Here is a 22189-nt window from a genome sequence, read left to right as displayed (position 1 = left end):
ATCAATGTGTGGCAAAACCTATAAGAAAATATACCAGTTTCTTGAGATATTTTTTGTTGACCTTCCCTTAGTTATCCCTGCTTGCATTCCTGGGTGTGATGCTCTGAATCTCCTCCAATATCAACAGCTCTGTGTACACTGAGTAAAAGAATCAAGAGGAAAAGTCATTAAATGGGGTGCTCATTATGCTTTCCATTTCTTCATGGAGAAATCATTAAGTGCATATGAACATCTTTGTCTTCCATTTCGTGAGGGGTTATACTGGAGTTAGGTTTACCATATACTCTACTGCTACTGTATTTAATTCATCTCTGTCCTGATTACTGAGTACAAGTCACCGCTCTCTCATACGAGCTGGGATGTTTGAAGCCTTTTAGAATAGAAACAGTAGAGGCCAACATTACACTTTCTGACAGTTGATTAAAGAAATGTACCTAGTCTGAACTGAACTTTTCTATAAAATTGAAAGTCTCAGAAACAAACTTAAAATATTTAAAATAACGTTATGTTTTTTCATCAGTTAAAGTTATAAATATTTTTAAGCTATTAAGGACATTAAATATAATACCACTTAATATGAATAAAATATGTTTTATTAATCTTAAATAATGCTAGATGGCTAGACATTAATAAGAGTATTACAAATGTATATTGGGATTTTAAAAAGTATTATATGGTAGGAAATGTACTAGATGAACAGCTCTAAGCAAGGTAATTTCATGAAAATATTCTTGCACTGAATAGGTACTATTCTGTGGCTGAATAGACTTTTAGCTGAAAGCATGTTGTATTTGGGATGATTTTTTATGTTATCATCATCTTCTCTGATATTGTTGAGTAAGAGATTTCCTACATAGCTAGTTAACTAAATATAATAACATATCAAGTGCATGTGCTGGGGATACCATCCTGTAGTACATGCTATTACTCTAAGTAATAAATTCTATAATTCTAAATTTCACAGGGTATTTTATGGTTCCCAATGCTAGTTGTTATCCTAATGATGTAACTTCTGGTGGTTATCTTTTCCCATACATCTCCCGATTACTCTCTGGAAGCAGTGCAAAATGTTTATTCTTTAAATTAAGTAATTATCCTTGCATATATCAAAAATAGGAATTAAAATGTCATCACATTGCTATCAGTTCATTCTCTCATATATAGCTATATTCTTGACATCAAGTCTACCAACATATCCTTTGAGGATCTAGGCTTAAACAGCAAGCTGGACTGAGAACTGAAAGCCAGAATCCCTCCAAAGTAATTGGCAAAAATACAGGAGTTATTTCATGAACTCAGATGAAAATAATTAAGGGATTGCATACTCTGATTTATACAGCAATGCAGAACGAGAAAAACAGAGTCACTCATAATGAATTTGGTTTGTTTGCAAATTTATCATGTAAAGAGTACGTTAATTTGGCAAGACTTAGAATGAAAATCTGTACACTTATACTACATTAGTGAAATTTTGACTGTCATATGGATATATTCCGTGACTTTTTACAGTTTTGAAGGACACTTGCTTTGATATCTGCTAAATTTTGAAATTATTTGCAAAAAGAAACTACGATTTTGATACAATATTAAAATAGATTAACATAGAAAAATGACAAATATCAGATAATAACAGACCAAAAAAGGAAAGATTTCCTTAAGAGAGAATTCACATGAATGACCCCCACTTTTAGCCAGCGTAATATCGTGCAGCTCACACAGGCATTCTAAAATGAGAGATATAGTCAGTAGTATCCAAGAGATGGTTTAATGTCTTTTTAAGCAAGTTATACTTAAGAAGTTGTAGGAATATTTCCTCTTTTTTTTTTTTTTTTTTTTTTAATGCACATCACTCATATTTCCCCTCTCTTCTCTCCTTTTTTCTTGCGTGTCAATAGTCAAGCATCCAGTGTTTTTGGTACTCCAGTTGTTTGCGTACCCCTACATATACACAGATAGTTTATCATTACACGAGCTGATTAAAACCTTTGAGCAAGAAAGTTTATAAAATGTTTTTACACCCCCTTACTGTACCAATGAATACATGAAACATCATTTTCTTCATTCTACTACACAGCAAGGTATACTTTACAGAGCACAATATGCATTTACCTGATGCTAGATTCTACATGCTCTTAATGTTATTTACATTAGAGAACAGATAAAACAGCATTACTTAATGGGAATTACACTGTATTTTCCATTATAAATGCAGAAGTAAAACAATGCTGGAGTTACCTTAATTATTTTCCTAATAAAATAATAAATATAGAAGTGCCTTATTATCACAGTAAGTGAGTATTTCAGCTAACATGAGAGAGTAATAGGTGTTGTAACCTATCCATTAGAATTACACACTTTTCTGTGACATGGAAAATATCTAGCACTTGGAAAAGACCTCCCTATCTTCCTTGCTTCACTCTTATCTTCTTGCAAAAGTATGAACATCATTTTTATGTCATTTTCTGGAACCACAAAAGACCAGCGTGTATGTGCACAAATGTCTCAGACTGATCATATAGGTCAAAAAACCAGACAAAAAGTGTCACTGTTTTATCACGTAATCTCAGAAGAGCTGTTGCTTGTACAGACAATTGTGGGCAGGGAGGACAGGGAGAGAGGTGGGAAGGTATTTTCTAACACATTCTGGTATATGTGGAGTTCCTTTATATACTGGGCATGCTATTTCAGAGATACTCCTCTTTCAGAACATCTTTGTGTTACTGCCAGCTCCAACTGTTATCCAAATGTCATTTTATGACCTATATAACCTTTTGTTGTTGTTCTAGTTTGTCTAAACTTATACATTGCAGCTTATTTTGATTAATGCAATTGTTTCTGAGAGAATACACAAAAATAAAGGAGAACCAAGGTCAGTGTTTTGGGGATGTGAACAAGCTTCTGATATTATTTGTAGCTGATTTCCAAGTATAGGTCATCACTATCCAACCTCACAGCTGGTGTTTTTAATATTTTCTCATCTGGAATTTTTTCTTTGTTTAGTTTTGTTTGTCTATTTGTTTAGTTTTGTTTTGTTTAAGAGGAGACATTTTCAAAATGCAAGCTCCTGAAAATGTGAAAATGATATCTTCCTGAAAAGAGGATTTCATTTTTTGACAGCTTTTTTTTTTTTTTTTTTTTTTTTTTTGACCAGCAGAAAGTTTAGTGTGGTTTTAAGCAGTTCTGCTTCTTCAGTCCCTGCCAGAAAAAAAAAAAAAAAAAAAAAAAAAAAAGCATATTCCACTTATCACTTCATACAGGCAAAGAATCAGTCAGGCTAAATATTCTGGCTGTATGGTTTCTCTACTGTATTTTCTTAACAATGGGGAGTTTTGAAATTTATGAAGCAGAAAATCTAGTCTGATTCTGCTTGATGACCCAAATAAAGAAGACAAACTTCTGATTTATTAATAATAATTGTACCTAACTACTTTTGATTGCCTCTTAAAACAGTTCTTATAGACTAAAAGCCCAGAAATAGCCTTTCAGCTGTCTATTGTTCTTAATATAAATGAGAATGTTTTCTAAAATTTAAAAATTAGAATAGAGTGGTTCACATCACATTCCCATTTCCCTTTCCCAGTGGTCTTGTGCTTTTATTTACTCATGTACTGAGATTAATTTAACAAGACAGAAAGTACTTGTGCAAACAAAGTAGAACCCTTTTAGGGGCAAACATCCTGGTTGTAGGGATTACCTGTGTCAGCAGAGAGCATTATGTTGCAAGTAAACTAATTAACAATAAAACATTATCAGAAGCATTATAACAAAACTTTCATGAATTGTGCCTTATAAATATTAAAAAAAAAAAAAAAATCTGGTTTTCTGTACCATGAACTGAATAATTCCACATGGTATCAAGTTTGGGTTCTGTTTACTCTCAGTTATCTCTTAAACCTCATATCTTAGCTCCTTCTTCAACGTGCTGTACAGGTCATAAATTCTGATCACCATTAAATCACATATTTTTTTTAATTGCATTTTATGCAGTCTTTCAAGAAGGATGTGTAAATATAATGAAATATATGCTTGAGAGATATTTTGCCCTTTACAATAGTGTAATCAGTGAAACGTGGAAACTCCCAAACACTTACTTGAGTGTTAAAAAGGCAATGAATAACATAAGGATACATAAGGATATTTCCAGAAAAAAACCAACCATAAAAACAAATGTTAAGAAAACCTGTTCTGATTACAGATTCTGATCTGATTAAGTAATTCAATATTTACTTATTTTGCTCTTGTGCATGCAATCACTTAACTTAATTCAAACTTTACACTATTAGTACTCTAGACTATGTACTTTGTATCTCAGTCTTTTTAGATATTTACATGTAGATTAATTTTTAAATACTTATGTTTTTGTCTTGCTCGCCAGCTGGGTGAAAATGCTGCAAGTTTCAGAAAATATGTCAATGATGGGTTTTTTTGTTTGTTTTGTTTTTGTTTTTGTATCTATGAGAAATATACATTACCTCTTATTGCTCATTCTTGGTGGAAAAATGTAAAATAAAATCCTAATGTAGCAGAATAGAATGTACTCAGCCTAGTTCTATAAGTAGGTTCATTATCTTCTGTCTATGAGTGTTTAGCTTGATATCACCACCTTAAATAAGTGTGTCTGTCAAATTATTGGCAGTTTTTGTCTCCCAGAATTTAAGTTCTTGCTTTGATGAACTGAAAGTCTCTTTCTTATATATGTGCTAAAAGAAAACTTCAGTAGGTGGTTAAAAAGGTCACAATATAGCCTTGGATAGTTTATATATACATATATATATATATATGTATGTATGTATGTATTTAAAGCCAAGAGTATTCCTCTCTTAAAATGTGTGTCTCAAGGAAGCACAGAGAACAATGATACAAGTCATCAAGTCATACAAAATCTTGGGAATCGGATCTGGTGTAAGAAGTCCTATACATGGTTATAAGGAAGTAGTTTAATTTTGCATATTGTTATAACTGAGATCTGATTTCACAGGAAATCAGGTATTTCTAATAGTTTTACTGCTCATCATGAGCTTCATTTGTGGTTTTACTTGAACATTTCCTTTCTCAGGAAGGCTACAGAAGAACAGTATAGAAGCCTTTAACAATACCTAAATTCATCAACAGATGCAATGGAGAATTTAACACACCAAAACTCTATGCTCAAATAAAAACACTACTAGTACAGTACTTTCTGAAATAGACTGTGTCAGAATGTTTTATAGTTTCATATTCTCATGCCGTGACATTGGATGTGTTTATGAGTTAAAATAAGCAACAAGCAGACTATCCTAACTGCAGGCTGTAAAAGCTCAATCAGGGACCTAGACGTCAGACTAATCTCTTGGCCTATTGGTCATTTCTGTAGTTGGAGTGAACTGCCTCTATTGATGAAGATGCACCAGCACTGTACACCATGTGATTCCTCATCTGCTCAAATTGTGCATTTTCTCTGATTGATTCTCCTTATCCATAAGAGGACTGAGGTGCTAAAAGAAGTACTACTATTAAGATGATAATGATATCATAACACTTGTCAGGTTAAAAAAATAAATAAATACTGCTTTACAAATGAGAAAACAAACCCAGATGTGCTTGTTTGGCTTCCAGAGTGGTGATAAAGTAAGGAGAGAATAGAGCTGGATGTTGAACCAAAAGCATCTGCATCCATGTGAGTTCTCTTTCATAATGTGAGTGACTCCTTAATAATCTCTATAAATGTCCTTCCTACACTTTCCCACACAAGGGGAAAGGCATCATCATTTGGTTAGGATCGGTATTCCCCGTTGTCATTTCCTGGCTGCATAAATCATATTTTTAAGTGCTGACTTTGGCACAACTCAACACTTTGTAGATTGAGAAAGACCTTCAATCCAGACTTTTTAATCTCAGAGTTACTTTTGAACTCCTTCTGGGTATGGGAAGCTAAATGAGGAGCTAAAATCCAAATGTCCCTCTTTTTGAGTTGTGTTTGGGACACCAAGTGCTGTTTCTAACTCTCTGATAGTCCTCTCTAAAAGGGAACAGGTCAGTCATTTGTACACAAGAGGTATTGGTATATGGAAAGCAGTATCAGATGTGAATCCCTTTAGATGCCTAAAAAGTGATTCTTTAGGCATCTGTCAATTGTCTCTTGATTGTTTTGTGTATACTTACTTCAAGGCTGCTGTGAACACTGTCCTCAAACATCTACCTATCCCTGTTCAATGTTCACAGAAATTGAGTCACTTAACTCTTGTGCTTGTAAGTGCTATGTGTCTCAGTAAGACTGATGACAGTCATGATTGTCACATTATTTAATCATCTGGCTCTTTTATACTTACCTCCTCTGAACTTCTGAACTATTTGTCTGATCCCAGGACAAATGTGAACCAAAACAGACCTTTATCTAGCTACATATTTGGTGCCTTTTAAAAATCAGATGGAACTCAAAAATATACTAGTGTTTTTAGTTCACCAACAAATAACGCTCAAGTGTGTTTTTACCATTTAATTATTTCTTCTTAGACCCACATCTCACCATATTATTAGATTAAGATTGCATAAGCATACATCATCTGAATAGTTTTACCAGAAACCACAGGGAGGTAATATTCAGGAACATAGAATCATAGAATCATTAAGGTTGGAAAAGACTTCTAAGATCATCTAGTCCGGCTGTCCACCTACCACTAATATTTCCCCACTATACCATATTTCTTAGTATCACATCGACACGTTTCTTGAACGCCTCCAGATATGGTGACTCAATCACCACATCTTTGCACAAATGAAATCCTTTATAGTTAGGATTATAAATATTGAGAGGCGTTGTTAAAAATTAAGTTAGAAAAAGCCTCAAACCTTCCAGATCTGCTTATATGTGTACAAAGAGATGCGCATTTTCAGGGTATATTCTGTATATATTATATTGCTTTCTCAACCTGTATGGTTTTGGAAAAAAAAAAAAAAGGAAGAAAAGGAAGAAAATCCTGCCTTTGAGAAGGGAAAAAAAAAATAAGATCAAGATGATGATGGACTTGTTTGGTTTTCTCCTCTTTTTAAAGTCTTTCTTGTGTGCATAAAAGTGGCAACAAGTATATGTGACTAATGGCAACATTTCAGTGTTGTACTTGTGATGAACTGCAAAATAACACCTACCAAGAAGCATCCCACATTTTACTATTTCTAGTTTCCTTGATTTTCCTATCCAGTGCTCTGTAACATTGATCACAATATTTCAAGTATCACTGCAGATGCCACCAAGCTTCAAGGACTTCTAGATGCAAAGGAAAAATAACATTTACAAACTATGTCTATGCCGAGTCACTGCAATGTACTGCAGTGCAGAGTCAATATGTTATCTACAGTACCTTCATCTAGCTTGTTCAAATAGTGTTAGCAGCCTAGCTGTGGTAAAAGCAGCTCAGCACAGGATAGCTTTATCAATTTCTGTAAACTGGAATTATTTCAGGAACCAAGACATAAACCCCTGCCCTATTATGACAAAGAACCAATCTTTCATAGACTGAAATAAAAATACTTTGAGGCCATTGTAATCTATACCTACTTATCTTACATAGAACTGATATACTTACGAGCACATTTGTATAAATTTACTTCATTCAGTAAGAAATACTGTCTGACAGATGTTCATGAGGCAGTCAAGATAAACATGTTCACTGTGACTTTTGTTGACTACGTGTGTGTGTGTGTATACATACATATGCCCAGACAATATTTCTTTCTTACTGACAATATATGCGTATACCGCAAATATAAATATATAGTGTTGACAATAGGTATGTAATGAATTGCAGGCCTATCCCAAGATTTTAGGCATTATGTAATATCCATAGAGGATAAATCTACTTAATCCTTGTTATAATATATTCCTAAAAATCCATATTCACTCAAGAAGTGATTGCTGAAGCATAAACTGTTTTTCTCTTCATTTTAAGTAAGTTTTAACCTTTAGAGAAATAATTTTCATTTCAGTTAAGAAATAGCCCAAGTAAAATTTAAATTAAAAAAAATAGCTCTTTGGTGGATCATGTAGATTTTTGGTATCTTCTTTAATAGTTCTGCTGGAAGCTTTACCTGAAAACTCTGCTAAACCAGTTTTGCTTTTAAAAGAAACTTTGATTTTATAGCAGTCTGAATTAATTTTAAGAGTCAAATTATATTCGGTATATTTAGTGAAATTACCCTCAAGTATGCATGTCTTCATGACTAGAGTATTCTCACTTGCTTCCAAAATACAAGTGTTCCATCTGATTGAGACAATCTTTTGTAGAAAAGAAAGAAATTACACAGTAACTATGAATAAATTATTTTTTGTTAAAAAAAAATAATAAAGACAATGAAAGACAATGATCAGTGTTTTTTGTGTCACTTGTCTATTTTATGGACTACAATGTCAAGACTCCATTACTTTGTATGTCCTATAAAAAATGGTCATTTAGAATGTGAATCTCCCATGTCCCAGAACAAAGTTGTATGCTTTTAGATGCATGCAAATATCCACTTAATTTAATAAAATATTTTTAACATTAGACTAGAGCTGTAGTACTAGAATAGCAGATATATATGTTGCTCCAAAAATAATGCCTCCTATTTATTTCTGTGGAAACTACAATTGAAAGAGCACAATAACATTATTTCATAGAGCAAATTCTCAGCTACAAAGCATGTTATTTCAATATAGCCACCACTGTTAGCTTTGCATTTTTTGCCAGTGATGATCAAAGGGCTGCATGCCGCACTTGTGAAAGTCTGCACCAGTGGATCTATCACTGTCACCACTGATGAAATGCACCACCCACCACCTCAGTGTTCTTACCTCCACTATTTGGTCTCCATAAATGTTCAGCAAGCATCAATGAATGTCAGTGGGTGTCTTTTTTTTTTTTTTTTTTTTTTTTTGGTAGGGAGGAATTCAGTGACACACCTTTGTTTCATATGTACTTCCATGTCAGATGTCATTCTGTCAGACTGCTCCTCTGCTGCAGGAAGGTTCAACCTCTACTGCCATACCATGACCAACTGCCTCTGATGTCATGTGCCAGCACAATAAAATATTACTTTCGGAGCAGCTCTAGTATATTTTTTGACAATGAAGTTGTTCATATTTGGTTCTCTCTGTATAATTCATCATGTAGTAAGGTACATGTTTCAAACCTTGCAATATTTTGCCCTTAGGCTGAAGGCTAGGGCATTGGTTCTTGATTTAAAAAAAGTCACTGGGTGACAGTAGAGTTCTTAAAAGTCTCCATGCTGTAATGTTTTCACTGGAAACTGAAAATATTTTGGCTAAAATACACACTAACAGGTACCATTTTGAGCTTTTCGTGGACCAGCTACCATTTACAGTGGGAGAAGTACAGTTTTGCTGTCTGGAAAGCTTTATTTTTCCCTGAGTGAAGACATCTGTTTTCAGGAAGCAAGCTCATTCAGAAGTTTCTTTTTAGTAGAATGCACTGAAATAACAGCAGCTTCTGTCTTCTCGTGTACTGATCAAATGATTTACTGTTTGTATGTGTGTGCACACTCTTTATCTTGTATTAGATATCTAGTATCTGACAACTTATTTTGTTTGTTAGAGAGGGAAGCGCTCCCAGTCAGAAAGTCAATGGTCCTGGTCAATTTCTAAATGCAGAAACAAGACACACTAAAGGAACAATTTAAATATTGTACATCTGGACAGTGAAAATGTCTGTTTTTCTTTAGTCCCTGGTTCAGAGCAGTAGAAGAGGATCTGCTTAAAATGGTGATATAAATTAAGATCCAGAAGTAAGAAATGTATTATGCCATAAGACTTGCCCGTCCTCCACTTCCAGTCATTAGGACTATTGAGAAAATATTTTCCTGGCTGTAAATAGTGACTTCAGAGAGGAGTTCATAGGGAAAGAAAATATTATTTAGCACTGCAGTTTATTTTCATACTGCGGGAATTCAGAAAATCTCTAAGAGTAGCCCTTAGGTGAAATTGGAAAGAAAACATAAAACTTGACTCAGCAGTTCTTATAAAGTCGTCCATTTCAGAATGTATACAAAATGTATACAAAATATACATTTGCTTGCTCTGGTCAGCAAAAGCTCCTGTAAGTAATATTTTTTTCCCTGATATGTCAGTTCATGTTGCATTTCTTAAATCATCTTACATTATCTAGTGAAAATGAACTTTTCTGTCTGCTATAAAATATACAGATTTTCTCATCTCTCTAGATCGCTTCTAATACAACAAGAGCTTGTATTATTTCAGTTTGACTGAAAATCAGAACATACAAAATAAAATTATAGCTTGATACATATATACATATACATACACACACACATATATATAAATAATTGTTAGTGGTCACTTCTACCACCTATATGGTATGCAGATAAACAAAATCTGGTACAGTCATTAGAAAAATAAAACATTTGTGCTACTATATTTTCTAGTAGATTAGGAAAATGTAGTATTGTTCTGTTTTTTGTATTCTAGAAAGATTTGTTGCTATTATATTCTAGAAAACATCATGGAAAAAATCTAAGCAAGAACTATGATTCAAATAACTAACTACATGTAATTTTCTTTCTCCAAGGAAAGCTTGTTTGGTTTTTTTTGTTTGTTTGTTTGCTTTTTACAATTTTTAAGTTATGTCTTCCTTATGTTTCACCACAACAAATGAATATTTCTTGTTTTGTCTTCATCTTTTCATAGAAATGCTTTGAGAATTTAAATATCTGAAATATAGTTGTTTTTGTTCTAGCTTAAGCATGCATAAATGTCAGACAGAGAACGCTAAACATCAGCACACTGGTGCACAAAATAAATATTCTATATTTCCTGGCATTAAAAAAAGAGAGAGAGAGAGTGAAAGAGTTATTAGACTTCTTATATGCTCCTGAATCTATTGTAAAACGTTCCCATTTTTGTTTGTGAACATATTGTTCATATATCAAGTTTCCACATTGATAAGCAATATACTCAGAATAGTAGCAATTCTAAAATCTACCAATACTTTAAATGAATATAGTTTCTTATCATGTGGTCACTTTATGCTTTTTGTTGTGGTTGGGCTTGTTAGTGAGAGAAAGATTTGCAGGAAGAGAACAAATTGTAGAAATGTCACTATGACTTACTGTATGGGAACTGTTAGATCATGGCCTGAAGCAGTGATAGAGCATCTGGTGAAAAGACATGGCCAGCCCTAAGAACACAGGTGCAAGGAATCCACCTGTCTGACCAGAAGGGGTGGATCCACCCCTCCCTAGTTTCATTTAAGGACTGGTAGCTGAAAGGGAAGTAATCTGTGAATAGAGGTGCTTCCCTTTGGAGGGTTTTCAGTGAGTCCGTGTTTTTGTCATAGGGTAAGCTGGTCTTTTCTTCATACTGGTGTATGACTACTGTCTTTCACAGGGTATGCTAAAACTGATGAGATGAGATGCAATTTCGTTCCTTTTCTTGCCCAATGCATTTGTTGAGCTAGGCAGAAGCAACCTACAAAAAGTAATACAAACCTTAAGATGGTATTCTTAAAAGATGAAGTGGGTTGGTTTGGATAGCAGAAACCTGTTTCCCTGGAAGAGGAGTTGCCTGGGGACATCCTGCGATTCCTAGGATCCCCTTGGTATGGCCTGGCATCCATTGTATAAAGATGAGGGAAACATTGCTAGTTTCCCAGCCCATCTGACAGCATATTTTTGAGGGCCTAGGCAAAGATATTTTGGTAAACAAAGAGAGGCAGTTTGCTGCATCTACTGTAGGTTGGCCTCTGCTAATGATTGTAAACCATCTAAATGTTTCAGATGATAAGCAACCATTATGGGATTGAGTTAAACAGCTTAAACTTTTCCTTAGATTGCTGTATTAACAGGTAAACATATCCAAACCCTCCTGATACACTTACAATGTCTTTAAACAATGTAGCATTTTTTAAAAAACAAAAAACAACACGATAAATTTAGGGCAAAAAGAGCATGACTCCCAATTGAACAGGGTCAAGTTAAGTAAATATAGTTGTTTCCATGAATTGTGGACTATATAAGGTACCCAATATTAGTCTTTGAGTCAGGGAAGATTTGCTGTTTATAAATGCAGAAAATAAATTTAAGCAGACAGCAAAATAGCTATGGTAGTGTTTTTCTCCTAGTAAATGATCTTCCCACCCAGATGCAGGAATGGCTATTATTTATCTGGACTTTTACTCCCATAGTAAGAAGAAAAAATCTAACAAATTGCAATATTGTTTTCTTCTCTATTCTTTCCTTTTCATTTCAGATTTTTTAGTTCAACTTCTTAGTCTGCGTACATGAGAAATAATAAAACAAAAACTCAGTATTTCTGTGAACATTGGTAATGAGGGATTTGGATGAGTTTCATCTGCAGGAAACCTTGAATTGAAGAACATCATATGTGCACACTCGTAAACTCAGATAGTGCCTCCATGTAGACCATACCTTTGCCATTACTATCTAAGTGCGCTTAAAATAATATCCAAGAGCATTAATATATTCTACATATCTGTAGGATGATTTAGCTATCAGAATCAAGATTTGTCAGCTTGGAGCACTAGCTGTAGCATTTCTTTCCCTCCAGAACCTTTTTTCATGTGAACGAAGTCAAATGCATAACATGACTGACATGACCCAAAGCTGGATCTAGCTGTTGTAAAAACACCCTGTCTTACAGCTATGTCTTCCTCTGAAGGATGTGCTGATGCTTACAACACTGCCTTTGGCACTATTTCAGGATCAGTCTGGTGTGGACTTGCTCATGCAGTGTTATTTTTCCATGCACCAGAATTAATGTGTATTACAGGTGTCTTTCCAGTATAATGCAGGAGAAAAGTGTACTGGAAAATCAAAGTACCAATAAGAAGAGACTGATCACAACAACACGGTATCTCAACATTTTCTCACACTATGTCAAGCAGGATTGAGCAAAAACTGTCGGGTCACTGTGTACCCAACCAGCTTGGGCTGGCAATTATATCATAAGATTCCGTTATTAAAGTTCCATCACAACATCTGTTATACTGTGACTTGTCCATGCACCAATGTTGTCCAGGTTAAACTGCTCCTTTCCTTCATTATGTTGCTGATGGATATCCACTGTTTCAAATCTCTTTCAGTCTTTGTTTTGTTAGATTTAACAATTTAAACTCTTTTAGAGTTCTCTTTCAGAACAGATAGGGAATAGAAAATAGAGCAACCCTTTCTTGTACCACTTTCAGTCTGAATTCATTCCTGAGTGAATGAAGCGTGAGTGACAAAAGTAGGGCACATAGATGTAATATTGCACATTAATGAGGTGGAGAAGGACAAAGAAGTAAGTGGTAATCTATTTGAGTCAAAATTGATTTGGGAAAAACTGGTAAAGTATCATCTAATGAAATAGAATTAGATATCCTTCATAAATACAAATGTCAGATTTGACCTTCAGTGAGGCTATTTTAAAGTTACTAGGGAAATAAATATGAATTAAAAATGTACTGCACAAATGGTAGGACCTCATTATTTCAACATACCAGAGCTGGTAGTTTTTTTCATATTCATTTATGAAATGGTGTATGTTGTAATTTCAGAACTTGGTTTGGTAGAAGAGAAGCACACGGATTACCAAACAAACAAACAAACAAAAAAACGTGTTTGCATAAAATAGCCCATGACAGTGATCATAAATTGACTCAATAAAATCAAACTAGAGGGAAGAGTTATATTATTAAAGTTTCTCATGTTGAAATAGAAGATATGAAAGTTTGTTACTTTGACCAAAAGATTATTTGCCTGAGCAAATTTTCAGACTTGTATAACAGATTTTCTCTGAGAGAAAGCTTTCTTCAGAAGCTTTTGGAACAGCCGTTTTGCTGAGGGTATGAACACAATATTGTTAAGAGTCAAATCTTAGAAGTATTGAGTTAATTACTTTCAGTCATCTGCTTTCCACAGGAAATAGCTCTACAGAACACTGATATGTAATAAAAGCTATTGGAAAAAGGTATTGAACAACACTACTATATGCAGTCATTGTTCCTTCATGTTGGAACGGGTTGTGCAATGTTTCTTGACCAGTCTTGAAAGATGATGCTTGAGTTTATGCATTTTAATAGATATACTGGGAGATTCTCATGTGTAGTTTGAAAACTGCCAAGCAACACTAAAATATATTAGATGAGAATGTGACCTACAGCATTTGTACGGGATATGTCTGAAGTGTAACCATGAATGTGTGAACTTTAACAGTGTGTATTTTGAGTATTCATTTCCAAGTATATTTGGCATCTCATAACAGATTGTATGTCATTAAGATAAGATTGAAAATATTATTATAGTGGTCATGGTATTAATATCCATACATACTGGGAAACCAGGAATCATAGAATAAGACTAGTTTTTTTTACAAGCTTTAAAAAATTATCTCAGAAGTGCTTTATCATTGTAATGATAAATGAGTTCTCTGTAGATATATGAGAAATTTAACTTAAAAAAAAATCAGTCTGAATGTTTGTTTTAGCACACCTCATCTTTGTCTCCTGTGACTTTAACACTGTCTCCCATAACATCCTTGTAGATAAGCTTAGGAAGTATCGGATAGATGAGTGGGTAGTGAGGTGGATTGAGAACTGGCTGACTGGAAGAGTATTGCAATGAGTAGTGCAGAATCTGATTGGAAGCCCGTAGCTAGCTGTGTTTGCCAGGGGATTGTACTGAGTCTGGTTTTGTTCAACATCTTCATCAATGACCTGGATGGAGGGGTAGAGTGCACCCTCAGCAAGTTTGTTGATGACAAAGCTGGGAGGAGTGGCTGGCACACCAGAAGGCTGTACTGCCATTTAGTGAGACCTGAGCAGGCAGAAAGGAGTTCATGAGGTTCAACAAGGGCAAGTGCAGAGTCGTACACTTGGGGAGTAATAACCTCATGCGTCAGTACAGGTTATGCGCTGATGTAGTGGAAAGGAGCTCTGCAGAGAAGGACCTTGTTATTCTGGTGGATAACAGGTTGACCATAAGCCAGCAGAATGCCCTTGTGACCAAGAAGGCCAGTGGTATCCTGGGGTGCATTAAAAAGTATGTGTCCAGAAGGTCGAGGGAGGCTATCCTCCCTCTCTGCTCTGCTCTGGTGAGGCACCATTTGGAACACTGTGTCCAGTTCTGGGCTCCTTAGTTCAAAGAAAACAGAGCTTCTAGAGAGAGTCATGTAGAAGGGCATAAAGATGCTGCGGGGCCTGAAGCATCTCTTTTAGGAGGAAAGACTGGGAGACCTGGGACTATTCAGCCTCAAGAAGAGAAGACGTAAAAATATCTAGTGAACAGATGTCAAGTGGATGGGGCCATACTCTTTTCAGTGGTGCCCAGAAACAGGACAAGGGGCAATGGGCACAAAATGAAACATAGGAAATTTCATACAAACATGAGGAAAAACCCTTTTACTGTGAGGATGACAGCACTGGAACAGATTGCTCAGGGAGGTTATGGAATCCCCTTCTCTGGAGATCTTCAGAATTCTCCTGGATGCTTTCCTGTGCAACCTACTCTAGTGAACCTGCTTTAGCAGAGTGATTGGACTAGATGATCTCCAGAGATCCCTTCCAACCCCTGTGATTCTGTGGTTCTGTGATTCTGAGACAAACTGACCTTTTGCAGGAAAAGTTTCAAAATCAGCTCCTGTGCTTCAGACACCGGAGAATCTTCCCAGGAATAGACATAAATGCATTTAATACAGTATTTTTTTCAGCTGAATCTAAGAATCAGCTGCTAGCACAGAGATCCATGAAATTCATTCTCTTGTTTTCTTCTCATATTTATTTTTTTTTCCCTCGACCTGATGTGCAGAGACTTTTCCTCCTCCCACTCATAGTCTTTATGTACACGATGAGTATTCCTGCTGCTGTTGTACATTTGTGCCTCTAGGTGGAACTGAAGGGATTGAGAAGACTTTTTGATAGGACCTGGAAAAACACACATCCACATTTTCACAATTAGCATAATCTCTGCCCTGAAGAGTTAGAGTCTAAACAGCAAAAGCAGATAAATTATTGAATGAGAAACAAACCAGCAAGTCAAACGTCTTGCTTTGAGTAGAAAAGCAGGGATTTATAGGTTTAATTCAGGATGTATTCATTAAGCCATCATTGATTCATTTCCTTAGTACCCATCAACAGCAGCACTGCCTCCTGAAAAAAATGTTGCTGCTTTGTGTCACTTTCTAGCACTTATTTCTCTTGAACACAAATCCTGTCAATCTCACTGTATATATTCATTTTTTTTCAATACATAAATAGCTTTGTCTGCTTTTTTTTTTTTTTTTTTTTTTTTAAATATATGAGGTGGTAACTTCACTTTAAAACAAATAGCAAGGGAATAAACAATGATTTTTGAAGTATGTAGATTGGGTGAGACATTTTATTTTTGTCTTTTTATTTCCCATCCAAGAATGAATTTAAAATTCATTCAGACACACTTGTATTAGTATTACAGTTACCTTTTAACACATGAAAAATAATGTGCTATATACTAAATATTTGAATTTCTAAGATCATGTTATTGTTCTACTTCATTTCCATTGCTCTGCTTAGAAGCAAACCGAACTATATCCAGATTTAGTAACTTCTGTCTTTTATTTGTGATAGCACTCAGAAAAGGTAAAGATATTGCTATTTTTGCCATGGTCTGCAGGAGGAATCTTGTGAATTATTTAGTATTGCTGCGTAGTTGTCTACAAGAAAAATTTTTATGATCTTTTTCAGTTGCATAGTTTGTGTGAGAAAGAGACAGAAAACAAGATGGCTTCACTTTGTCTTCTTTATAGGATACATTTGTCTTCCAAAATGTCGACATTTTTCATGGAAGTGAAATTCATTTTCTGGCAATTTCTTCTGTTCTCATTTTTGTTTTAGTATTTGCTTCTCACAAAATCCAAGAAAACAAATCTTTGGTGCAAAATCTTGTGCAACACATCCAACACTAAAAGAATTTTACAGACTCATTTGTAGCATATCTCTCAGACTTATCCCACTGCTTAAGAACTATGGTGTTTTACCACAGGTGGTTCTTTAATTTCTGATTGAGTGGGTCACAGAAAAAAATCAACTGTTCCAACATGTGTCTAAGAGTTTTCTCATAATATGTCAGGAGTGGGAGGTGGAGAATAGGTGTGGGAGTAAAAGGAAAAAGTCCCTATAATTGGCTTTTTTTTTTTTTTTTTCTTTTTCTTTTTTCTGGAATCAGTAGACATGTTATTAACTACAGTGTGTTGAGATCAGGCCTTTACAATGTAATTCTTCAGCTCACAGCTATACACAATGTTTGTCTATGTCCTAATGGTTCTTAGTTGTCAGGTGAAAGCTATCACTATTACTGCAGATTTAATTCTTCCTCCTTCATTACTAGCTCAGAAAAGTCACAATGATCAATTCTGGTGAGGTATAAAACTCTCCTCTCCACTTCTAATTTTTCCATTGGGGAAGTGGCATTTCTATTTGTCATGCCAATCTTAATTTAAGGACATCTTCCTATTGCAATCAGGAACTTGAACATGTGGCATGGGCTGCTCATAATAAATATAGGCTGTTCTGAGTGTCAGAAGCAAATATTTTGTTTGCCTGTGGTGTGGGTAAATGAGTAATCATCCTGCTGTGATAGCAGGCTTCACTATGAGCTATCTTAACCAACTGGGCTAACTCTTATGCAGCTGGGACACACTAGCATTTGTGTTTTATTTATAGACTATGCTAAGATGAAGACAGACATATATTTCTATTTCATAGTTGGAAAGTAAACATACTCTCATTCTAAATGCATCTTTGGAAGTACTATTTAATGCTGAGGTTCTAATTCAGTCTTTCTTTACAAAATGCTCACTATAAATTCAAGATCCTGTGTTTACAAATTCAGCTCACAGCTTCATCTCAGCTACTTACACCAATTAGCAGTGTGCCCAGGTGGCCAAGAAGGCCAATGGCATCCTGGCTTGTATCAGAAGTAGTGTTGCCAGCAGGAGCCAGGAAGTGATCATCCCTCTGTACTCAACACTGGTGAGGCCGCACCTCAATCTTAGAGGTCTTTTCTAAGCTTGGTGATTCTATGCTTCTATGAATAGAACCAGAAACCTGGCTAAAACCTTTCTGCCTTGAAAAGAAAAAGTCCCATCCAGTTGTTTCTCTCTCTCTGCTATAATAATGATAAAGGCTACTGCAGATAGTAAGATAAAAAATCTGTCTTCCATGCTGCAAGTAGACACATAGATTTAAGAGCAGTTCACACTACAATCATTTTAGATTTTTTGTGCGTTTTGTATTAAGCTTGGAGTCTTCATAACTAACTTGTTTCAGTTATCAGGTCTTTTCAGGAAATAGATAAAGTGTTTGTTATATGTGAATGTGAGGATGAATTTTAAACATTTGACTGAAATCCATAAATTACACATATATACAAGGTGCATTAGAACTCTATTTTTTTCCCCACAGTTCAGATATTAAAAACACCATAAATGATGCATTGACCTTCTCATTATTTATTATCTTCCATGTATCTCAAGAAGAGAAAAATAAGCGTTGTGTTGAAGTATATCACAGTAATTATCTGTAAGAAGCTTTCCAATGACTTCTTGCACTTATAAGTTCCTAATGTTTCCCTTTTATCACCAAAGTCTAGTCAACTCATTATTTCTGCATCATCCATACCATCCCTCAACACGCATAATGCATGAGTTAGACTACTTTTTTTTAATTATTTTTATTTCTTCATCCACTCTACTGAGGGATATAGATAGTAGTTCTGTACTCACTACCAGGCCCTACAGGACTAGCAGCTCCGTGGATCTGGGGCAGGGAGCAGTGGGGATTCCTAGGCAAGGCTTGGCACCAGGATCTCTCTCTCCACCTCAACCGGGAGCAGTGCAGCCAGAGGCAGTCCCAGGCACCACTGGGGTGGGAATAGGCTGAGCCTGAGCCCAGATGGAGGCTAGGGAGTGTGCCCATGGCTGGGCAGGGCTGAGCTGTGAGGAGCTGGAGGGTGACACTGCCGAGTCTTCACTGGGGCAGTGCTTTTGCAGACAGGGTCCTGAGACAGGGGTAGGGTAGGGCATCTTGTTCTAGCAGAGCTCTGAGAGCCTTGGCTCTTTACTCTTTGCTTTGGTTACTGTTTCTTCCAGGTCTTTTCTCTTTATTGATAGAAGAGAAGCTAATCCTTCAGAACAAGGATTTGTCCCTGAAGAAATTGGCCCTTTTCTGCAGTATCTGGAAGGGACTTGAGAAAAATTTTTAGCACTGTTGACCTCTGATTCAGCCTCCAACTCCGTAGCAGTTTTCAGGTGTGTGTGTATGAGCAAGAGGGAAAGTTATAAAAATATCTTGATGAGCTGATGCTTCCAGCATGGGATGAACAGTTGCTATGTATAACCATGCATGATTGAGCAAAAGTAACAAACATCTAATTTTAAAAGTATCTTCTAATAACTGAACTGATTATTACGGGTGCATCAGTTATTAGTTTCTGCCTGAAATTCAAAAGGGGTAAAACTTCAGCTAAATTACCAGGCAGTGTGAGTTAAAGACTTTTATTTCCAGTATCTAAGATTGCCTCTTTGAAAAGATATAGGTCTTGGAGGTCATGGAGCATGATATGCAGATGCATCATAAATATCCCATATGCAGCAAAGATAAGAATTCCTGAAAATTTTCAGAACCTGTATATTACATAGAAGTTAATTAATTGTTGCTTACCAAACTGTTTGAAGTTACAGAAATTTCAGGTATCCTTGAAATTATTTCTGATAGCACCAAAATGGTGTTGGCTGTGGGAAATCGACACAGGAAAACTACTGTGTCTTAGTGCCCAAGGAAAAAGCAGCCTAAATGCAAAGCCTCAGAATGAAAAGGAAGACTCAAAGAAGCTGTAAAGAGAGATCATTGGCATAATGAGTTGGAGAGAGAGAGATACTGACAAGAGAAACCAAGTGAACAGATAAGAAGCAGTAGAGGGGGAGGCAGTGAAAGATGCTTAAGATAAAGAGTGTAGCAGGAGTAAGGAGAGAAAAGAAAAAAACAAATATTTAAAAAATAAGGCAACAGAAAGTGTAAAGGCTACAACTACTGAAATACACTTTCCTCAGAAGCTGATGGGGGGAAAAATGCAAGGAAAAAAAAATAATGGAGAAAAACAACAATATTCCTGAAATTTTAAGAATTGCCAGTAAAATATGGTGGAATTTCAGGCTGGAAGGTTGAGAAGAAATTGAGTTTGTTTTGTGAGCCTAAAAATGTACACAAAACCTGTAGCAGAAATGCTAGGTCACAGCTTGAAACAGTGGTTGAGCACCTGGTGGGAAGGCAGGGCCAACTCAAGGGAGCTCAGGTGCATGCAATGTGCCTGGGTGACTGGAAGAGGTGGAGCTAGGATCCACCTCTTCCCAGACCTCATTTGAGAGTTGGCAGTGGAGGCAAGGCTCTCTTTCTGGAGATCTCTGCATATCTGAGGTCTTTAAAAGGTAAGAAATTTCTTTCCTTTATTTCTATGCCTATGACTGTTGTATTTGAGCAAATTCTCACTTGCTGCAGCCTAGGACCTTGCTGTTCTGCTGTTATTGCTATGCTTTCCATCATGTTACAAAACCAAAAACTTGTGGAGTAAAACAGCAATATTATTTCACTTTCCTGGGTGACTTTTGTAAAGTTGGAAAATGCCAGGGTTTAAGGTAATTCTGTCATTCTAATTCAGTCATTTTGCACATATGTGCTTTAGTTCAGTTTTAAGTTATATGATCTTGTACTTCTAGTTCAATCTAATGCACCTACTGCACTCGGTGTATAGAGAACGTTTCCTTTCCAAGTCAGTGAAGAGTTCTAGAGCATCATTTCAGTTCTTCCAGGAAACTGCTGTTGTGTATCCGATGGGGCTTTTTCTGGGAAATAAATGAATTCCTAATTATAGGCTTCATGACCTTACAAAGGTAGAAGTCCAGTTAACTAAAAGGTCCAAAAGATGGTGAAAGCTAAGAGAAAAATGCAGTGTGCTCTGCAAGGGGCAGAGTGCTGCTGTTAGCTAATAAGAGAAGTGAGTCCTGCCTGGGAGCTGTAGACAGGATTATTTTGCATGGAGAGGGAAGTGACTATGAAAGGTATCACAAGATTTCAAGAGGGAAAAGAGCAGCTTCATACTCAGTGGAGCTGAAGGTTGCTATGGAGAACTGTAATCTTATCATTTCTGTCCTCCCTGTTCTGAGTCATCTTGATCAGTCATCACTGGTGGTGTTACTTGTATGGTCCTCAGTCATTCCTTAATGTAACTCAAACTCAGGTCCAGAACTTTGAAATAATTGACTCTTGTTTTTGCTTGCCAAAACCTCCCTCTCTCCCTTTGCTTTGCTTGTCTTCCAGAACTCATCCTATTGGTATGATTAATTATAATTAGTAACAATAATTAATTGTAGGAATTTCCACAGACTAGTATAGGCTCCATTGCATTAAGAATTTTAAAAATGATAGAATGATCATGCTACTTCAGAAAGAAAGCTGCTTTGTCTAAATAGTAAGACAGATCTGAACAGGGAAGACAATCAGAGCAGTGGCGTGGAGAATCACTTGCTCAAGGTCACTCAGGAGGCATCTAATGGTAGTGGGATAAAATACTCTTAGAGTCACAGGAGTTCTGCTGCTAGAGTCATTTGTTTAAAAATATTGCCGCGCATTTAAACAAAATCATCTGTAATGGAAGCCTGTCACCAGTGATCTGAGTAAAGTAATTTATTATGTAAGATCCATACAGATAATTTACAACAGTTCTTCTGTGCCTTTAATGTATAGTAACTGTAATCATGGAATTGCTTCTGAAGTCTCTTTTATGCTACTTGGCACTCCATATGGTGGTTGGATACTGCAGGAAAAAATATCCTCCAGGAATCATTGAGCCAGGCTTTAAGCCAGGCAATCTCCTCTAACACTTTCAGAGCAAGCCATACTATAAAAATGTAAATGTGGTAGCAATACTTCTTCTTCACACCATTTTTCAAAAGGTAAACGTAAGTGTTGTTCAAACCACAGTGCAGCTTGAGAGCATTTGTAAAGGACATAAAAAAATACAAGTTACTCTGTAGGTGGCTTTACACACCTGTTACTGTGAAGTCTCTCTCATTCAGACATATATCATCCAACCTCAGCAGTAGAAAGGCTTACAGTAATTGCAACTCTGAACAATTTTCTCTCCTCTTCCAATTCTCCTCCTACTTCTATTTTAG

General features: G+C 35.9%; 1 protein-coding gene across 9 annotated transcripts in view; it reads left to right on the top strand.

Moving 5' to 3' along the window:
• ADGRB3 (adhesion G protein-coupled receptor B3) overlaps positions 1-22189 on the top strand; it is a 451226-nt gene that overhangs the window by 281155 nt on the left and 147882 nt on the right. The window lies entirely within an intron of this gene.

Source organism: Gallus gallus, chromosome 3 (genome assembly GCF_016699485.2).
Source record: "Gallus gallus isolate bGalGal1 chromosome 3, bGalGal1.mat.broiler.GRCg7b, whole genome shotgun sequence".
NCBI lineage: Eukaryota > Metazoa > Chordata > Aves > Galliformes > Phasianidae > Gallus > Gallus gallus.
Note: the sequence above shows the minus strand (reverse complement) of the source record. Positions and strands in the feature narration are given on the sequence as shown.